This window comes from Nicotiana attenuata, unplaced genomic scaffold, assembly GCF_001879085.1.
Source record: "Nicotiana attenuata strain UT unplaced genomic scaffold, NIATTr2, whole genome shotgun sequence".
Taxonomy (NCBI): Eukaryota; Viridiplantae; Streptophyta; class Magnoliopsida; order Solanales; family Solanaceae; genus Nicotiana; species Nicotiana attenuata.
The window spans coordinates 19,248-37,035 of NW_017670435.1; positions in this window are offsets into that span (position 1 = coordinate 19,248).

Genomic DNA, 17,788 nt, shown 5'->3' on the forward strand with positions numbered 1-17,788 from the left:
TTTTTTTAGGTAGACTAAACCTGCTCAACTTTAACAAACTTAAAGGACAATAGGAGCTCGGGGTAATAGATAAAGGACAAAGTTAGATTTACCCCAAAAGATAAAGGACAATTTTGGCTAAAAACTCGTATTTGATCTTAGTAGTTGTGAACATTCAAGTGCAGCTTGTTGCTGAATCATTTCAATAATTTTATTACTGAAGTGCAGTTTGATGATGAACTATCATTTAGTTGTTGGTTATTAAAGTGCAATTTGAAAAATCTGTTGTGTAGTTTTTTTGAAGTATTGAAACTTGCAGTTTTGGTCTTATTTTTGTCCTGTTTTGTTGTAGTATTGACCGTAATTTGCTGCAGTTTTGGTCTAGTTTTATTGCATTTTTTCCTTTATTGTTGCAGTTTTTGTCGCAGTACTGCAGTTTCGCTGCAGTTTTTTGACCAGCTTTTGCTGCAATTTTTTTTTTAAATTCACTAGGCAGGATGCCTAGGTCTAGTTTTTATATATATTTAAAACAAAGAAACCAAAAACAACCAGTTGTACGTAGTCTTACAAGATGTAGAGTCATAAACTAAGCAAATTACATACTTCCTAAGACCAAGTTTGAGTAAGTAATAGTCAAACTTGGTCATACATTTTGATCTACGCAAGTAAATACCAATTTGCCCTACCAACGTAGTAGTTGTTCTGTATAAAAAGTAGCCCTTTGGATGCATAACACACGAAATACCATAGTCTCCTATAGAGATTCTTCATCATCCATACTGGTGACATCACACCTGGCCAGATTTTTGAACTGGGCAGTTGCCTTCCATTGTCTCGTTTTCCTTGTTGTTGTTGTCTCATAGTATCCTCGTGAATAGATTCCCAAAGCCCAATGAGAACAAAGTTCACACCTGCATTGTCAAAAACTAGAGCAAACCAGTATGCAATTTGAACACATTCCAGTGTACAACATCTTTGCACGTAGTCTGCCTCTCGATGTTTGCTCCCAACTTCGTTTGGCCTCCAGATGTAATTCAACAAAACCATCGCTTGAGACCAAACCTGGTATGTTGCAGTAGTGAAATGTATTTGGATCTCCCTTCTCAGGGCATTCCTTAATCCTGGTTGTTGTCTTCAAGCTGCAGTACCTCGCAAAGCTCCCTTGTCAACATAACTGGACTTCCATTTTTGGCATCCCAGATGATGTGCTGGCCCATCGTGTACAAATAATTCCCTAGCTTCCTGTTGCACCCTAGATGAGCTGAGTAGTTGGTATTGCTGCCCAGTTGCACCCAGACACAACTGAGGGTGTTCAAAACTGGGCAATGTCCACGTCCATCTCGCAAGTTTGGACACCAATCCTTCATGTTTGGATAGTGAGGTATATGGATCCTCACATTGCCCAACCTCCTCCATGAGCTTCATTCTTGTGCTTATAATTGACCTTTCTCCAATGGAATGAGCACTTGTTGCTAATACCACCCATTGAAGTCCAGTCAATATACAAGGCATGATCACAGTAACGTTTCATGCAAAAAAAAAAAACAACGTTAGTAGACACCGCCACCATGTTCTTCTCCCTAAGGATCTGAACATGGTTATTGTAAATATATCCTATAAGTTCATCACATTTCATCACACAAGGCACAACCACCATGTTCTCCTTCTTTTGGACATGAACAAGTTGGCCTCCAGTACCAGTTTCCTCCCTCCTGATCTTCATGTTGAGCTCTTTTACTTCTTTACAACTCTTATTCTCAAGTAAGGACATTGCAACTTGTCATCGTTCACGGTCCTCTTCCCAACAGTATCCAGCTGAGCAAAAGAATCACATTCAATAGGCCCAATATCATGTGCATAATTGGCTGAATGATCTGCCAGTTTGTTACCCTCCCTAAATATATGAGTTACCCTAGCAATACACATCTCTAGTAGTCTTCTTATTTCCTCCACATATTCCACAATCCCCCAAGGTGTACTCCACCTCCCTTCGATAACATCAATAATAACAAAGAATCTATTTGTCACCAAATGTGAGAGAGGTAGTTTTGATTACAATACCTTAGTGCTACAAGTATTGCTAGTGTCTCAGCTTCTGTGTTGGTAGTTTTAGTGATCTCCTGCCCATATGCATGCATACATCTTTCAGATTATCCCTTAAACAAAACCAATTGCTCTCCTGCCTGAATTTCCCCTAGCTGTCCCATATGTGTTCACTTTTATCCAACCTTCCATAGGCAATTCCCATAGTACCTCGTTGACCTTTAGCCTTGTCACACCTCCTTTTTTACACACCTACCCCGAAGGATAATGTATAAAGGGAGTTTTTCCATTTAAAGTGACATTATTCGAAATGGGATTATTTATTTATTTAGTTTTAGAGTCGCCACTTGGGAAAGGATTGGCTTTTGGTGTCCCAAGTCACCGATTTAATTTAAATCCCAAATCGAGGAAAATTTCGACTTCCCAATTGGAGTCTGCGAACCAGAAATTCTGTGTAAGGAATTCTGTTGACCCGAGGGAAGGTGTTAGGCACCCCCAGATCCCGTGGTTCTAGCACGGTCGCTTAAATTATCATAAATGGCTAAAATCTGGTTTTTATACATATTTAAACCTATAGTGCAATTTTAAGATTATTTACCGCTTTTAGTTTATTTTGTTTTTTACGAAAGTGAACGCCGTTTAAGAGCGTGTTCTGGGATCACGTCACATGAAATGCACCCGGATCCTAAACACCTCTTATTCAACGTTTTGGGATTTGGATTTGGGTTGCATGAAATGCGCACCCGAGTTTAGGAAAGTAAAATTATTAAAAGCGTGCCTAAAGTGGCTAGCGTTGTTAACTTTGCGAGGGCCATGGAAATTTGCTAAATGGCACGCCTCGAGTTCTAAGTATTTTTGGTATACACATTTAAAGAGGGCCACGCAATTTATTGAATTTTATTTGGCGCGGCACCTCGTCTTTATTTTAAAGGCCAACCTAAAGCAAACTATGATTTTTCTACTACAGTGTTGTCTCTAAAAGGGCCTAGTTACTTAATACTACAAAATTCGGGCCTCCAGTTCAAGTCCGAACTTAAACAAGAGGTAAACCTCTTAATTTAAATTCGCTACCCAACTTGGAAGGCCCAAAATTGCTTTACTTAATCAAAATGTAACTGTAAAATGATTTCAGGCTCTCAAACAATGACCCAAGAATGAGGAATCTCGACAGGATTTCGTGAAGAGCTGGCCGACCATGGCTCTTTTTGCCAAGGCCCAGACGGAAAAGATATAGAATCAAGGGTCTCATAACTTGTCATATAACTGGGCTTATTATTAATGCAGTTGGGCCCAGTATGCAGCCGTTTGTGTACAGGGCTTCAACTATATAGCTGATTATTATCTGGGCCCTTAGCAGGCCCAAACTCATTTATTTGGACAATTCAATTGAATTTTTGGTATCTGTTTTTCTGAGTTCTAAACCGACGCCATAGGCAACTGTTTTCAGAAGTTGAAGCTATTTAATCCTAACAATTTTTGACAAACACAACAACTGAATGGTTCAAAACCACCGGAACGTGTAAACAATTATGCTATGACAGCCATTTGACTATTCGTGATCTACTGGAACAACCAAACCAAATAAAGTATACCTACTAGATTGTATATGTATCAAAACAAACAAGAAAATGCTTCAATACACACGCCGATTGTAAATCAAAATTTCATGTTTGCATCTAGATTATACATATTCTAATGGAACACACATGTACTCTAGAGTTTATTTTTTTAGCACAGCGCTTATAGTTCAAAATCCTAATATACCTGCAGCTTTCACTGTATATGAATCTAACATAATTCTAATTCAACATTCATACTAGACATGATAGCAAGTTTTAAAACGAAATTAAGTTGTACTACAATTACACTAGATAGAGTACTCATAACACGCCTAAACAGTTCAAACAGTCCAGTACAGTCCATAACAAATTACGATGAAAATTTAAATAACTCATGAAGCTATGTAAAACACAATGACTCGTTGAAAGAAGAATCAACAGAGAAATCAAGCATCACTTTTATTTCATTTCCAAACTTGCAAGCTACATCGAAGTGTACCTGGAAATGGAAGAAAGTAAAAGGAGCAGGAGTCAGCAGCAGCGAGAGGAAGTGAGCAGTGTTAAGCAACAAGAGTAACCACAGTCTCAAATCGAAGTCACAGCCACCAAAACCAATTACAAGACCCAGAAATCGATTTGAATAGCCCAGTTAACTTCAAAATGATACTCTAAAATTCTCTGCAATTCTAACCACTGAAAGCACAAGGAAAGCTAGTCCATATCCACACTTATGTGAGCTGGAATTGTTATTCAAGACTTGGAAACCTCTAATTCAACCAAAAAAAGAATCAATGGAGTAGTAAATTTTAGAGTTCAGCCGCCCCAAATTTCCAGAGTTTTTCAATGCCCCGAAAATCTCCCTTGTACTCCAAGTAACAATGCCTTTATAGGCAAGTTACTAGGGCAACTTCAGACTTTATTTTTTAACCTTTTAGTCCTTTTTAACTTCTCTTTTTAGCTAGTTAGTCCTTCAATTTATGACTTGTTGGTCAAGTAATGCTACCAAGTTCCTGAAACTTTAATTGAAACCCCAATCTAGAAGGTTCTAGGGAGTTCCAATTCAGTTACTGCAAGATTCCTTGACTAAAGTACCTAAACTTCCCTTTTATTTATTCTGAAATTATCAACCTATACTAATTGACCCCATCCCCTTTTACTAACCATGGTTAACTAAATAAAGGTCTAGACTATTCAGCTATAACCAAAAAATAATTTTAAAAACTCTAAAATTGAATTATTGAATCCAATTAATACGAAACAAGACTGAAAATTAACCCTAATTCATACTACTGTCAAACTATCCGTTAAACAAAATTAATAATCAAAATCAAACTAAATCGATGTTGAACTAAACTAGACTAAACAGTAAAAGCGAACAATCAAAGAACATGAAATGAACACAGGATTAACTAATCAGAAAATTCTAACAGAATCAATCGAAACAAAACTAAGCTAAAAATCAAAAATAATGCAAAGAAAATAGAATCATCAAACAAAATCAAATGAGGAAATAAAACTCACTGATTTAGGTCTTCTAATTGATTGAATTCGAATTGAGTCCCCAAATAATATTATATGTTTGTTCTTGGTAAGAACAAACATATAATTTATTTAGGAAACCAAATCGACACTTGGTAGTCTTTGAAGGATTCAACCAGTTTTTATAAAACCCTAGATCTAAAATTTTGAAAGTTGCGGTTGGATTTGGGGGAAAATAGTTCGGGGTTTAGGCACAGGAGAGTTAGGAGAGTGTAGGGTGTGATTTTTGGGAATTTTGGAGAAGTTAGGGTTTTGGGCCGGAACTTTGATTCGAGATTCAAAGGTCTTGGGTGTGTTTTGAGGGAAATGGATCGTGGATTCGGAACAAGGAGGTTGAGATGGGGTAGTGGTGTAAATTTGGGCGAGTTTTGGGGCATCGCCGCCGACGGAGGCGATTTCCGGCCGGCGGCGGACGGCGGAGGAAGGCGGAGACACGATGGGGTATTGGCCGGCGTTACAGGGGTGGTCTGAGATGGTGAATGAGGGGTAGGGGGGGCTGGTTCGGACACTAATATATTAAAATTAACCCACTTCCCAGCCGTTGGATCAAAGATCCTCGACGGTCAGGATTAATTTTAACAAAACGACGTCGTTTTGAAGGGGACGGGGGCTGGACCGGGTTGGGGTGGACTGGGCTGGAACTGGGGGCGGGTTTGAGGACTAAAACTTGGGCCAACGGATTGATATTGGACTTGGGGTGAATTTGGCCCAAATTTGGGTCTTTTATTAAGGTGACTCAATTTTCTTTTGATTTTGTTTTCTTTCCCTTTTCAAATTAAATCTTAAAAGTCTAAATTAATTCTAAAAATTAAATTAACCTACCCAATCTATTTAATAATTGGCACAATTAATTAAATATCAAAATCAAAGCTAAGAATTAAACAAAGCAAAAACAACTCATTTTTTGTGATTTTTATATTTTTTGTGAAATTCTAATTACTAATTAATCTAAAATATATAAGATTAAATCCTAAATGCAAATGCAATGCGAATTTTTGTATTTTTTATGAATTTGTGTTAAATTAAAACTGCAAATAAACATGAAAATTATGCAATTAATTCCTACAAATTAAACAATAAAATAATTAAAAAAAATCCTAAATCTAAGAAATCTGTAGGAGTAATTCATGCGAGGCAAAAATCACATGCTCACAGCTGCCCCTCTTTGCTCGGAGACACGAAGGGTTTTCGGGCAAAGATAAATGAGCAATTATGAGGGATTTTTGCCCGCTTGGCACTCCCTGAGAAGCATTTTTGAAAAATGTCTGACCGAACCCTGCTTCAGAGGTTGCCTACATATCCTTGGCTATAAAGGAATCAGGTCAGTGTAGTTCTGGAAGTTTTGGTAGCTGGGACTACCGGGAGCTGTGATTTCACTGCTGTTGCTGCTGCTACTGCTTGCTGACCTCCTTATTACACCAAAAGGAAAATCAAAGCTAAGCTAGCTATGCCTATCAACTATGAGTTACAAGATTCCTATCTATAATTCTCTTGAAACTTGATCTTGAGTCTTAGCTGATTTTGTTGTGGAATTCGACCTGAATCTTGATGCTCGCAAGTTGTAGGTGTTTACTTCTTCATGCAGCATTGGGTCAAAATAGGATCAACGGAGCTTGTAACTTCAATCAGATTTTGAGCAATTCGCACCCTTGCTTGCTTCACATTTGAGTTCATCTTTTTTGTTCTTTTCTTCTTTTCTTGATTCTGATTAAGACTCATTCCATCGGTCGTCTCGCACCTTGTGTCTTGAGGTTGACCTGCTTAGGACACCAAAACAAGCAAACGAACGAAATTTTCTGCCCCAGTTTTCACTAGGAAAATTTCGTGAGTTTAGTTGTAACACATATCTAATCAATCAAATTGGAAATGTGTAAAGGGATCCTCGGTTTTTGTTCCGGGATTTGGAAAGAAAAAGCTCCACGGTTTTTGTGCCGAGAGATCCTCGGTTTTTGTTTCGGGATATGGAAAGAAAAGCTCCACGATTTTTGTGCCGGGAGATCCTCGGTTTTTGTTCCGGGATTTTGAAAAGAAAAAGCTCCACGGTTTTTGTGCCGGGAGATCCTCGGTTTTTGTTCCGGGATTTCGTAAAGAAAAAGCTCCACCGTTTTTGTGCCGGGAGATCCTCGGTTTTTGTTCCGGGATTTGGACAGAAAAAGCTCCACGGTTTTTTGTGCCGGGAGATCCTCGGTTTTTGTTCCGGGATTTGGAAAGAAAAAGCTCCACGGTTTTTGTGCCGGGAGATCCTCGATTTTTGTTCCGGGATTTNAAAATATATAAGATTAAATCCTAAATGCAAATGCAATGCGAATTTTTGTATTTTTTATGAATTTGTGTTAAATTAAAACTGCAAATAAACACGAAAATTATGCAATTAATTCCTACAAATTAAACAATAAAATAATTAAAAAAAAATCCTAAATCTAAGAAATCTGTAGGAGTAATTCATGCGAGGCAAAAATCACATGCTCACAAGCCTTGGTGTATATTGCTCCAACATTTGTAGCAGCTCCGACCATTTGTGAGGGACATATTTTATGCCTGGCTTCCTTAATTTGACAAGAGCTTGCAAAGTAGAGGACACTTGGTATATCACTCTACTCACCGTAACCATCTCCCATGTTTGTAGTTGTTCCTCCATTTCCATAGTTCCCACACGATTATAGAAGGTAAGGCTTGAAAAACAGGTTGTAACCTTGGTATTACCTGGACTGTCCAGCATCTGACTATTGCTTGGTGTAAGTTCAATCCATCCAAGGATAAGCCTGCATGTGAGAAGAAGTAAGTCCAGGTCCTACTAGCAGCATGCGATCTAAAGAATACATGAGCTATTGATTCATCTTGTGGATTGACATAGCACCAACATCTAAATGTTACAACATATCCCATTCTCCTAATAACATCATCAAGTGGCAATTTAGCTCTCCATAGCTTCCACATAAAGAAAGATATTTTAAACGGCAGGCCCTTAATCCACATATTTTTGTAAGCAATATTAGGATCCCTTCTCCTTCGTAGATATTCCGATGTTGACTTCACACTGAAATCTCCCTTTTGTTTCATGCATCCACACATGTTTGTCCAGTACATCATGCGTAAATAGAGGTATAATATTCTCAATAATGTGATTTGCAAAGTCATCAGACAGAATAGTCCTTAATCGATCTTCTTCCCATGCTCAAGAGGAAATTGTGGAGGAACATTATTCTCAAACATCTCGAACATTATTCACATCTTCATCAAGAGGAATTGTGGAGAAATTTTGAAATAAAGAGCCCCTAATCCAGTCCAATTATCAAACCAGAACAATGGAGAACTCATTTTTGGTTTCCATAATATTTGATGCTCTATTAAATCCCTACATTCCAATATCTTTCTCCAAACATGAGAGCCATCCCTCTAAGGTACAATCACAGCATTCAATTTCTTGCAATATTTTTGGCTCATAAAGGAACTCCACAAAGTAGATTTAGTTCTAAAGTTCCACCAAAGCTTATAAAACAAAGCTTTGGACACATCATGTAACGACTTAAAACCTATTCCTCCTTCTTCAACAGGCAGACATAAATTCTTCCATGAAGCCCAGTGTCTTCTTTTTCCACCAACCGGATTGCTCCAAAAGAATTGAGCAAACATGTTATGTAATTTTCTATCACACATGAAGGGGGATTAACAGCTGAAAGAAGATGAATTGGCATACCTTGCAACACATGTGAGATCAAAACAACCCTTCCTCATATAGACAAAAGCTTTCCCTGCCAGCCTTGTAGCTTTTCAATTATTTTGTTGATCAACCCTTTATAATGATCCATGACAAAAATGGTCATCTTTTTAAAAAATACAGAAAATTAGATATGTTTTTCAAGTATAACAGTCAAAGACCTATCTTATCATCGAAATCACTAAAAACATGAGTTTATCATGAAAACTGTGATTTTCAAGCTTTCAATAACAAGTAAGACATTTCATTTACCATCTAGTACGAGGAAAGTACATCTCTATGCCTACATGTCAAATATATGTGTCAAGTCAATAACACACAGTGAAGCCATCAGGTATACTCAAACTCAGCACGCTCACGGTGCCTAGCACAAGTGCCCTTTACCATCATACACATTCACACTCAGCACAATACCAGACTCTGGAGGGGCAGATCCTTGCCCAAGCATTGATCGAATATAAGCCAACAATCAATTTAACAGTTACGGTGTGCGACCCGATTCAAATATCAATTTATTGCGGCGTGCAACCCAATCCAATATAAATTCAAATATGGATCTATGGCTCGCATCACTCTTCAAGTGCTCAAGTCTCAATGGATCAATGTCTCAGAACAAAATCCAAACAGTATCACATATAGAAGGCATCAACAACATGTGATATGGCATACAAATAATGTATAGAGACTGAGATGTAACATGCATATAAAAATTATGACTTAGGATATGACTACAATCAAGGCAAATGGCTAAAAATAGCAAAAATGGCACTAACATGTCTCAATAGGTAAGCACATAGCCTAGAAATTATCCCTAGCATGATTAGTAGCTCAAGTAGTCATACAAGTAGAGAGAGAGAGAAACATGTAAATAACGAGGCATGGCAGTAAACAAGTCTCAAATTAGCCTAAAGTATATACGGATTATGAATAACCCAGTGTACGCACACACACGCGTCACCCTCAACACATCTAAGTATCATAGTCAACATGGATAATTACTCTCAAACCAAGTTTAGATATGTTACTTATCTCAAGGCGCGTGAATTAATACTCGAAAAAGCCCTTCCCACGTGAATCGAACTCTCTGAGAGACTTGAATCTAGTCAAAGCAACTTAATATCATCAATAAAAGCCATGGGAAACAACCTCAAACATTAAAGCTATGATCTTTGAATCAATTATGCAAAGTCAACCCAAACTTCAGGCAGAATTTATTACTTCACACAAAATTTTACAGCTTCAATCCTGTCAGCGTGAAGTTATTTTCGAAGTGGCTAGACTTGTAAAAATTTATGGACTTAGGCCATGGCTTAAATAGAGTCCGAAAACTGATTATCTATGCACTTGTCCTATTTTAAAACTACACCACCCAGCACACAAAAAATAGAAAGTTTGTCCAGTTTGGCAGCTCAAACAGAATATTTAATCATTTTTGTCCAACTCTCAACTTGTTACTCGAAATAATATATATATATATATATATATATATATATATGGAATTTTTTTACCTATTAACCTACAATGAAGAACCCATTGTAAAAACTCCTTTACTCTTTTTCTTTTTTCTTTCTCTAATTTTAAAAGTAGAGAAAGTATCTAGCCTAACCACGAAAAGGTAGTGACTAGGGATCGACTTTGACATTTACTAGAGGTCCAGTAAATCAAATATAATAAAGTAGACAAGTATGAAATATGGCAAGTAAACAATGAGTACAGATATGGACAAATAACACGGTCTACGGCTGAACAATGAATGCAAAGTCCTCAATTATCGGTTACCTCCTCACATGGAATACGTAATGGGCAATACCAAATCAACGGTCACATCTCAAGTCAGAAAATTTATGAGTGCACGGACTCATTATGAAGTTTTTCGCACGATTCTGCCGTGGCGAACGACCCGATCCCATAAGAGTGTTTTATAGAAATGCCGAGGCGAATGGACTGATCCCATAAGAATATGATACATGATACTGCCGAGGCGAACGGACCGATCCCATATAAGTATGTTATAATATCCTGCCGAGACGAACAACCTGATTCCATAAGAGTGTGGTACATAATCCTGCCGAGGTGAACGACCCTATCCCATAAGAGTGTGGTACATAATCCTGTCGAGGCGAACGGCCCGATCCCATAAGAGTATGGTACATAATCCTGCTGAGGTGAACGACATGATCACATAAGAGTATGGTACATAATCCTTCCAAGGCGAACGACCTGATCCCATAAGAGTAAGAGGCTTTAAAAGGTTCTTGACCCCACTCACGAATATACGTGTGAGTTATGATATTTAAGGAAACTTTTCGATGAATACGCACAATGCGGGAGAATTAGTAAGGGAAGAATAATTTTTCGCAGCTAATCAAGGGGCTCGTCGAATATCAAAAATAGCGAATTCATTACTCTACGCGAGTCTAGTCTCAGGTCATAATACAGAATAAATTAATTAAACATGCAAGTATAACTCAAATTGTATAATTAAAGCATGGCGTGAATCTAAGTCTAGCCGGACAAAATCAGGAATTCTAACATACGCACGGACACTTGTCTCCCACAACATGTAGCATGTAACAAGAACAAAACCTACTGGGTAAATTCCCAATCACAAGGTTAGACAAGAGACTTACCTCGCTCGGAAGTTCCATAACCGGCTCCAACGCCTCTCTAGCACCTTAAACCAATGCCCATCGATCCGAAACTAGTCAAACAACTAGGAAAGCAAATAAAAATATACTCCAACATCATAATTAATTAATTTATAATTATTTTCAACTCCGCTCGAAAAGTCAACAAAGTCAAACCTCGGGCTCGCGTGCCCGAATCCAACAAAATTAACAAAATTCAAACACCTATTTAATAATGAGTTCAACCATACTAGTTTCACTCAAATCCAACTCTGAATCGATGTTCAAAGCTTGAAAATTCCCTTTATGAAAAGTTTTGACAAAACCCTAATCTCTCATGTTAAATCCCATGTTTTGATGTTAAAACTAGTGATGGATTCATGAAAATATCATTGATATATGTTAGAATCACTTACCCCAAGCTTGTAGATGAAGGTCTCGCTTGAAACCCTTTAAATCCGAGCTCCCAAGTCTCTAAAGTGGTGAAGAATGAAATAAAAGTTCAAAAATCCCATTTATATACTACGACATCTGATCTTTCACAGTGCTGACCCCACATTTCCTAGTGTGGTGCGCACTTCCAAGTCCTGCGTCCGCAATCCATATTGCGCGGCCGCACTTCAGTAGTGACTGCACTATTAGTCTTGTGTAAATTGATCATAACATTCTGTAAAAATGTCCAAATGACGAACGGTTTAATTTTTTGGATACTAGACTCAAAGAATTACAACTTTCCTTTTTGGATAATCTCTAAATTCCTTATAGATTGAAAGATATAAGCTCCCAAAGTTGGACCAACAAACCTGTAAATTTCCTTGTTGCGGCCCTAAGTGCGGTCCACACTTTGGCCATTGCCCCCGCACATAGGCTTTGCCTCTGCACTCCCAAAATGTGCTCTCCGCACTTCACTCGCTCCAGGACATCATCAAAGCACCGAAATGTCCTAACTTGTCCAAAAATCACTCGAAACACACCCGGAGTCCCCGGGACCCCATCAAAACATACCAACAAGTCCTAAAACACAATACGAACTTACTCGAAGCCTCAAATCACTTCAAACAACACCAAAATGACGAATCGCACATCAGTTCAAGCGTAATAAACTTCCAACTTCTAAAACTCTTGCCGAACCATATCTAATCAACTCCGAATGACCTTAAATTATGTACACAAGTCCTAAATGACATAGTGAAACTATTCCAATTCCCAAAACCACAATCCAAACCCGATAATATAGAAGTTAACTCCCGTTCAAACTTATGAACATTCTAACTTCTAATTTCTACTTTTAGCCAATTAGTGCCAAAACCTTCTAGAAACATCCAAATGCAAATCCGGGCATACGCTCAAGTCCAAAATCACCATCCTGACTTAACGGAGCCCTCCAAACTCCGGTCCGCGGGCATATACTCCAAAGTCAAACTTGGTAAACTCTTCTGCTTAAAGCTTCAACAACAAAATTTATTCTTCCAAACTAATTCCGAATCACCCGAAAACCAAAAGCGACGATACACACAAGTCATAATTCATCATACGAAGCTACGCATGCCCTCAAACCACCGAGCGAAGTGCAAATGCTCAGAACGATCGGTCGGGTCATTACATTTCCCCCACTTAAACATATGTTCATCCTCGAATGTGCCAAGAGTCGTTCCAAAGCCATCAAATCGCCATGTAACCTTACCATGCACATACTCGGGGGTGATCCCACGTCACCCCAATCCATATAATCCTGACGACACAACATAATTGAAGATTTTTAATTCAACCTTAGCCTGTAAGACTTAGTACTCAACTTCCAACATCTGGAATTCCTTACAAGATCCGAATCTCGATTTTCTACACATTGTAAAAGTCCGATCAAGCTATATCAAGTCATAAACATAATCCAAGATGTAATCGCATGATAATACCACATAGCTCACATACTCGTGGCAATAATTCCCTATCACAGTAGCTGCTCAAAACAAACCTGCTACCGGTAATAAACCTCATATCAATGAAACCTCATTCAAAATCTTTGTAAATTTGCCAATGACAATAGAAACGCGCAGAAACTCATAACCACTTATTAGATCAACAAGTCATGGAGCTCTCTCTCTCTCTCGGCCGACAAGGACCCAAGCCAAATTATTAACCGATTTTCGATATTATTCTTCCAAACATGTCGTAATCCAACCCGGTAGTATCCGTTCTAGGTATAATGACCTTAAATCATCAAAAACAACTATTCTATTGACATGCCACACCAATACAACCTAAAGTCACAACCGTGTGTACCAATAAGCAACAATTCAAATGTACTCAACCATGGAAAACGACTCAAATGAGAGAACCGTCCCGCGAGCTCAACAATTACCACTACAAGGCAATGCTATGAACCCATCACACATAGTAGGACCAAGACACACGAATCTAACAGAAAGGATCATATCCCAACATAGCCCCGCTGCAGTGCGTGACCCACCCAAACACCTGTCCATATGAAATAACTCAAGCAACAATGCTCAAAATCAACAACTACATGCAATTCAACATCAAGTTCATGAAGTGCATGACCATACCATGGAGAAATGATAATGCAATACACCACATCCCGGAGAGACCATCACTACAAGAAACTTGGCCTTTAACGACCATTTCTTAACGAAGGGATGTGGATCCGGTCGTTATAAGTATACTTTTAAGGACCAACAATATTTCCCGTCGTTGATGACGCTTTTTAATTCTACAATAATAAAAGAGTAATATCCAGCTCATTAACATTAAGATATCCGATCGTTAATGGCTAGGATGAATTTGGCGGACATATCCCAAATAAAAGCGCGCCACCACTGTCCACTAAATTTTCAGTTCTTTTCTTTCACTCTATTTAAAGAACCCTAAGCCCCAAATTACAAAATAAGGATGGCCGTAACTCGCTGTAAATCATTGTTGATTTCGTTCGTCTTTGCCTCAATAATAGCAAAGAGATCCGAATCTTATCATCTTCATAAGCGCTTCAATTATTGGGATTTAACTTAGGTTATCTTCTTCAGTTTGATTCCTGGTTATTTTTCTCTCTGCAGTAACCCTTATTATCAATTTCTCATTCCTGGTATTTGCTCAACATCGGATTTTGTTGCTAAAAATCCTTGGTATATTATTGAAGATTCTTTATTAGGGACGCCCAAGATGGAAAAGAGATTAAGCCAAACTGAAAATCGCTAAGGCCATCCTCTCGATCTCAAAATTAGTCTTTATCCTCTCAAGGTTACTCTTTCTTTCTCTTTTTTATTTTATTTTATCTTTTATGAATTACGCCTTCTTATTTAGTTTCATAAAGTCTGTGCGAATCTGAAATGTGTGTTCCTCTTTGTCGATTTGTCATGTACATGATTAGGTATTTCTATTTTATTTCCTTAGTACACGATGTTGTATTATGCAGTTCAATAAATTTTGTACTGTGTGGCTACTTTCTTGAATTTTTTGGGAGATGGGGAGATCTAACTTATGCAAAAATGATTGTTAATGATTCAGAAAACTTAGTTCGGACATTGTAGCAATTTTGAATAGAGAAGGAGATTGTATGAGCTCAGAGAAAACATTTAACGATGATGCAGATTGAATGTTAATGATTAGAAGAAAGAATAGCTATCCTTAAGCAACATTAGAGCTCTTTGTGGTAGCTTCTCAAATGGATCGACAATTTCACATTGAGGATCATATTTATGAATTATCCAATGGGTGGAGTATGATCCAATGAGGGATTTAATTTCAGTGCCCCAAAAGAGGGGAAACAGTATATCCTCCTAATGTAAGCAATCATGATATTAGTTCCGATCTATTTTGGTTCTATAATGTTCTTCTACATTAACCTGTTTAAATGTGTGAAGCCTTTATTGTAATCATTGAATTCTTGACCTTATAAAAGGATTCTTGAACATAACTTAATCTTGATTATTCATGGCAATCTTAAAAAGTGAAAGAATGGAATTGGGAGAATATCTTTCAACTCACAAGTTGCATACTTTCTTTGGACCTTTGTTCCTTTTAATTTTTTTTTTTTAAATTTAGTTGTATGCATTAGTTTAGGTCGTGTACTGACTTTTTAAACGTTAATTAAGTAAAAGANATTATTCATGGCAATCTTAAAAAGTGAAAGAATGGAATTGGGAGAATATCTTTCAACTCACAAGTTGCATACTTTCTGTGGACCTTTGTTCCTTTTAAGTTTTTTTTTTTAAATTGTGATGCATTAGTTAGGCGTGTACTGACTTTTTAAAGTATTAAGAAAAGCCATAGAAAATTAATTATCAATTAAAAAAATTTTCCTGGTGATCTTCCAAAATATTTACCTCTTTTTATATATTTATGAATATTCCCATTTCTAACGGTTGTAGATTACAGTTGAAGATCTAGCGAAACATAAACTCGCACTTTCATAATTGAGGGAAGGAATTTATGATGTCACTGTTTTGGCATTGCCATTAGTAATGGCCCTTACTAAAAACATGAGAAAATTGATAATTTACTTTAATGCTTCGATGGTCAGATGGATCTTGAGGACTTATTAATCTTACATCCAGGTAGATACATGTCAGCACTAAAGTAGACGCTTCATTAAAATTTTTCATTCTCAGAACTTGTGTCGTTCTCGGTTTTAATTTTTTATTTCTAAAAGAAATTGATTTTCATGTCACAGATGAAGAGGGACAATTTTTTCAGCTGAATGCTACAATATAGTTGGTTATGAAGTCTAATAAGGTAGAGTGAAACTCCTATTTTACTGTTCTGCTTCATTTTAGCGATGACATTTCTCTTCTTAAATTTCCTTTTTCTTTTTCACCAAGAGAACTTTGAGAAAATACCACACTGCGGGATGCTCTTCTTATCTCAAAAGATGATTTGTCTTCAATTAACTTTCTCTTGCAAAAGTAATCTGGAGCTTCTACTTTGACCGAAATTTCCTGAGAAAATATGTATTTACTGTTTAATCACATTATATATATATATATATATATATATATATATATATATATATATATATATATTAGATTTTCTGATATTAGTACCTATTATTCAGTTATATAAACAAGTCAGCTCTATTGACCAGTTCAATTGTATTCAATTTACAAGAAGCTAGATAAGATACTATATCAGTCCTTAGCAGCATCCTGATATTGGTTTTGGAACATATATGTTGCTGCTTTATATTGCAGTAATCAATAATCAGGTGGTAAGGTTTGAAATTGATCTTTTGGCCAATAATAGAAGCTTTATTTCAAGGATTCAATATACACTATATGGAACTGTTCGCTTCAGCACACATTAGTTCTCGACTGAACAAATCCACAATGTAAGTTATGTTGAAGTATCACATTAAGTCTTTCTATATTTTTATGATTAATAGAAAATGCACCACTTCTCTATTATTTTTTCTTCTTAAATATGGAATTTTTCTTTTTTGCTTACTGCAACTTATTCATGCCCGGTTAATTCAGAGTTAAAGTGATTTCTTTTTTGCAAGACTTAGAAATGGTTTCTTTTGCAAAGACTGTCGACCTTTTGGAATCAATGGCAAGTAAGAAAGTAAGTTAATTTTTAATTCAAATTCAGTGAGTTGTGTGCTATTTATATGCCTAAATCAATTAACTTCATAGTAGATATCTGTTTATAAATTTTAATATGTATGAATGTTTGTTTTACCTCTTAAGTATAAAGTCTCATATGCAGGGATAATTGATATGCCATATATTCTTGACCAAATTGACTTCCAAATTTATAAGGTAAAAGAAGCTACTTTTAGTAGGAGAGATATTCTTGAAAGGCAGAAAAGTGATTAGCTACTCTTTCTTTTTTTATGTTATCACATTTATAAATAAGAGACAATAAATAAATATTAGCAGGTGTTTTGGAATTTGCATTGGTTCTAGCAGAAGCATTCGACTCTTCAAATTAGGCTAAACCGAAAACCAATGTATAGCTTGGCTTTCTATCTTACTTGGAGAGAGTTTGAAAAGGAAATGAAGTTGTTGTGAGTTAAATTCTTCCAATCGTTCCACTTTCCAATTTTAGGAAAATAATGATGCCTCAAATTGACACATGGATTTGTAGCTTTTGCTTTGACGCAGGAGTCAATTATAGGTTGCTCTGCTTATTACTTTCTACTTACTACTTAATGACTCAAATAGATACATGTTATATTGTGGTTTGGTTTTATATGTGATAGTTCTGTTAGGCAATCTGATACGAAAGTACTACTTAGACTGCAACTTGTATCTTGAAAATGCCCTACATAGGTCTAAGCAGATATATTGTTCTCTGTTTGAGGATCTTCTGTT